The sequence below is a fragment of the Amblyraja radiata genome, unplaced genomic scaffold (genome assembly GCF_010909765.2).
Source record: "Amblyraja radiata isolate CabotCenter1 unplaced genomic scaffold, sAmbRad1.1.pri S107, whole genome shotgun sequence".
Classification (NCBI taxonomy): domain Eukaryota; kingdom Metazoa; phylum Chordata; class Chondrichthyes; order Rajiformes; family Rajidae; genus Amblyraja; species Amblyraja radiata.
In genome coordinates, this window is record NW_022630098.1 from 130,249 (window position 1) to 135,303 (window position 5,055).

The 5,055-nt window shown below is 51.1% G+C and overlaps 1 pseudogene; it reads right to left on the reverse strand.

The window, feature by feature from the left end:
* Positions 1-201: 201 nt before the first annotated feature.
* LOC116969118 lies at positions 202-4,648 on the reverse strand (annotated as a pseudogene).
* Positions 4,649-5,055: the final 407 nt, after the last annotated feature.

Consider the following 5,055-nt stretch of genomic DNA (forward strand, 5'->3'; position numbering starts at 1 on the left):
TCCCACTTTTTCATTGCCGCTGCCCTAATCATTTGCCTCTCCTCTGATGTGAAAATATTACCCATAATGACCATCAACTCATCCCAAGTATAAGCGTTTGGCACAAGGAATTGATCTAACTGTTTCGCCATACCTAAATGATCTTCAAGGAGCCTTTTCATATCCTTCTTGAAGTTCCTTACCTCGGTACTGGTCCCGGGTTCAAAGCCCGGACGAGCCCCCAAGCTTGTGAGATATAAATGTGAATGCTCACAATCACAATGCTAGAGACAAATTCAGAGAAACAAGTATTTTATTTGCAACTCTGGAGAATTGGGTGTCTCTTTCCCTTGAGACACACCGATAACATGGGAAAGTCTCTTTCTTTTATCCACATCAGTTTACAATTGTCACACATTTAACTCCTCCCCTTCGGGCTCCTTCCAATCAGAGCACTGAGGTGCACATTCTCACCAGAACGCCCTGTAACGCCCTTCGACGTCCAGGGCACCTCCTAGTCATACATCGCATGTGCATTTAAATGATACATCTTGCCATGATGGGTGTTGCGTAATATTCGTGTATCTTATTAAGCATGCACTGTACAGAGTAGTTCCTGCCCTTTCCCCTAGTTCTCACAAAGGTTCCTCACGGACTGCTTATCTTTTAATTCCCAGCATTGAGATGTCACCACCTGTTCTTCTGCTGTTACTGTCCAGCCTAGCGCAGTCGGGTGTTTGTGCTGAAAGCTCACTATTACCCTACCTCTGCTATTTCTCTGATTCCTAGTCTAAATCAACTATCCCTATTAACCCTTTCCTCACAAGGGACAAGTCATTTAGAACGGAGACGAGGAAACACCTTTTCACTCAGAGAGTTATGAGTCTGTGGAATTCTCTGCCTCGGTGGAGGCCGGTTCTCTGGATACTTTCAAGAGAGAGCTAAATAGTGATCTTACAGATAGCGGAGTCAGGGGATATGGGGAGAAGGCAGGAACGGGGTACTAATTGGGCATGATCAGCCATGATCACATTGAATGGAGGTGTTGGCTCGAAGGGCCGAATGGCCTACTGAAATCCCTTGCTGCCATGTACTATGTGTGATGTATATAGTCAGTAGTAGTATACCTTGTATTAGTAGTTCTCGGTAGTTTTGTATTTCGCTTTTAATTCTTTAAGGGGAGATGTACATTAGTGTCACTCAGAATGTGGCTCTGTCTCTTACAATGCTCTCTCTCTCTCTCTCTCTCTCTCTCCCCCCCCCTCTCTCTCTCTCACCCCACTCTCTCTCTCTCTCTCTCTCTCTCTCTCTCTCTCTCTCTCTCTCTGTCTCTCTCTCTCTCTCTCTCTCCTCCTCTCTCTCTCTCTCTCTCCACTCTCTCTCTCTCTCTCCCTCGCTCTCTCTCTCTCTCTCTCTCTCTCTCTCTCTCTCTCTCTCTCTCTCTCTCTCTCTCTCTCTCTCTCTCTCTCTCTCGCAATAAGTATGTTTATAGAACAACGTTTTTCTCTTGCCTATGGGTACTAATCACCATGTGTGAGTGTGGCCATTCTTTCAACACCCCCTGCTTCTATTAGTCAGTTTCGCAGTGATATGACCGCCTCCTGCTGGTAATTTCTGTCGCAACCGTCGTTCTGCCGCCAGCGAGCACCTCTCCGTCCCATACGGTGAAAATGTCCTCTGGATTTTCAAAGGTCAAGCGGATAGACTTCAAAATGCATTCTTTTGTCAAAAACATTTACTTTCGGCATTACAATGCTTTTTTATTAAATCTACTTTCCAAATCTAACGTTGCTCTGTCGCGTAAATGTGATATTTGATTAAACATTTTAATTTTAACCGATAGCGTCAACTCCTCTCCTTCCTCCTCTGCTCTTGCAAGGTCGGTGGAATCCAGGGCCAACACTTGATAGCCCTTTTCCAGCGACGCCATGTCCTCCCGCGCGTCCTAGAACTCCCCTTCCTCCAGCCCATCTCCCACGTACCAGTGGACAAAGGCCCGCTTGGCGTACATCTTGTCGAACTTCAGGTCCAGGCGGGTCCAGGTCATGGCGATGGCGGTTGTGTTGCTCAGCATGCACCTTGGTCAGGTCGCCCCCCGGCACCACCGTCGGGGGCTGGTAGTTGATGCCCACCTTCGGGGGTAGGGAAAGTGCAGACATTGGATATCCTTTCCTGGAACATGCGAGCTCGTCCCAACCCCTTCGAAGTGTAAACCCTCTGTTCTGTGTGAATTGAAGAGCTCCTGTTCCGCGGTCGAGGGCGCTGGAAAGGGGAACGTGGCAATTAAGTGGTGAACCCAAATCTTTACGTCCGCCCCTATCGAAGCTCAATGTTCCCTGCAGTCTTTTTACTGACCCATTACCCGGAAGAAAGTGGTACCACGGCCCATCGTCTCCATGCTCGTGAATAACTTCAAATCCAACCACTCTCCTCCATCCCGACGGCCCGCATCAGGACAGGATGTCTCCTGCAAATGTTGGGACAGGGTAAGAATATTCCCATGGGGAATGACTACATAGCCTTGGAGTGATGAGTAGGGAGGGCACAGTGGTGAGAGGGGGGGGGGTACTTGTGCAAGTATTGTCGATGAATACAGTGAACTACTTACCATTTCTAGATGCGCCGCTTACCTGAGGTAGCGGAGATATACAGCCATGTACTTGCCCTGGCGGGGGTCGCACTTCACCAACTGGTTGGCCGGCTCGAAGCAGGAGTTGGTGATTTCGGCGACCGATAATTGCTCGTGTTAAGTCTTCTCGGCCGATATCAGGGGCGCGTAGGTAGCGAGCGGGAAGTGGATGCGCGGGTAGGGGACCAGGTTGGGTTGGAACTCAATCAGGTAGGTCCACGTTGAGGGCGCCGTCGAAGCGCAGCGAGGCGGTGATGGACGACACTATCTGCGCGATCAGGCTTTTGAGGTTGGTATAGGTGGGCGCTCGATATCCAGGTTCCGCCGACACACGTCGTGAATGGCCTCGTTGTCCACGATGAAGGCGCAGTCGGAGTGCTCCAGGGTGCAGTGGGTGACCAGCACCGAATTGTAGGGCTCGACCCCGGCGGTGGTGATCTGCGGCGCCGGGTAAACGGAAAACTCCAGCTTGGGTTTCTTGCCGTAGTCGACGGAGAGTCTCTCCATGAGGAGGGAGGTGAAGCCCGAGCCGGTGCCGCCGCCGAAACTGTGGAAGATGAGGAACCCCTGCAGTCTGGTGCACTGGTCGGCCTAGGGTGGAAGTCAAGCGGAAATCATCAATAGAAGATCGGATGTGACGTTACTGATGAACGCTATCAAGCTACATCTGAGGTTTAGCGCACAAAGATAGGACTCGCGCGACATGGTTTATTCATAACCTATCCCTGCACCTAAACGCTAATCTGGTTGGCAATCAGGGCTGGGAGGGTGTGTCTATATTGAGTCGCCAGACGCGTGAACACTTCCCATCCACATTTCTGTCAAAATCACTTCCGAAATTCGGAACGTTCATCGGCCTCCGACGTGTTACAGCAAGGGACACCTGAGCTAAATTTGGATTGACATGTCAATAAAGATATACAGCTCAGGAAACTCTATGTTGAGATCATTACGTGCTGTTCCGGTTGCTCCATTTCTGGCAGGACGTGCAGACTTAGATGAGGGCGCAGATGAGTTTCTCTCGAATCATGCCCATATTTGAGGCTTTTAGCAAAACAAAAAACTGGATTGTTTTTGTTGTCGGAGACTTGCTAGATATTTATTCAAATAATGTAATTCATGGAATCATGTAGTGATACTATATGGAAACAGGAATAGAGGATTTATGCGGATTGCTTGGCCAAATCTGGATGATTCATTTCGGAGGCCTGATAGATATTTATGGAAATACGATATATATACGTAGGGTACATTTTGAGAACCCTTTTCCTGAGGTGTGGAAATATTACAGTGGATTGGGCAAGGCGTTAAAGTATGCTAAGTGCACAGGGAACCCAGTTCTCAGATGGCGCTTGGGACAGGAACACACTCGGAAGTTCCGTGAAAATACAAGAATTCTGGGAAGCTCCATTGAATGTCCACCGTATGCCTTCCGTGTGCGACCCAGCACCAGGTCCCCGATCTCCTTGCCGACCGAGCAGTGTCCCCGGGCTTCGCTATTTGCTTTGTCCTCCTTTCCGGTGATGAGCTGGTCGGGGTGGAAGAGCTGCCGGTAGGTACCGGTCCACACCGCGTCTGCAGAGGAGGGAAGAGGGAACAGATGATTAATCAGCACCACACACGCCCTTACTATCCCGATGCGGGGAGGTTTTGAGACATTCCCAGACACATGAGCCCTCGCCCGCCACTCCAAATTACCTATCAACGTGGGCTCCAAGTCGACGAACACCGCAACACAGCCCGGGGTACGTGCTTGCCCGCCCCCGTCTCGCTGAAGAAGGTGTTGAAGGAATCGTCACCGGCCCGGATGGTCTTGTCGCCGGGCATCTGTCCATCCGGCCGGATCCCGTGCTCTAGGCAATACAGCTTCCAGCAAGCGTTGCCGATCTGGCACCCGGCCTGGCCAAGGTGAACTGAAATACACTCGCGGTGGCGATGGGGGGGGGGGGGGGGGCACGGGATTAGTATCGGATGTGGATACGATTTGAGAGACGGAGAAAATGGGGTGGTGCTTAAAGTCACCCGGCGTGTCCCATCCATTCTCGCTTGATGTTTCTTCCTATGCTCGAAGTATAACCCCTCCCCCTCCGCCTCTCCCGATCCCGTCACAAGAAACCCACCCCCGTCTGTGTACACGTCCCGTTGTCAACCGGGTCTCCCGGCGATAACAGGATTCTCTGAGCACCGCTCTCATTTCTCCGATTGATGCACGCCGCCCACAGAGGGCTCCCGTTCACCAATCAGCTGCCTGTCTCCATGGAACGCGGCGGTCCTCAGAATTCTTCCTCGTCACCCACCATAATGTCCGGTGATCACCGCAGCCCTCGACAATGACTGGCTGACGCCGCCGGTCGCGCTATTTATACCCCGTCATTATGGGGGAGGCCCGTCGTCTGGTTGGTCGGCCGGGAAAATGGTTGCTACGTGCCATGTAAACAAAGTCAGTG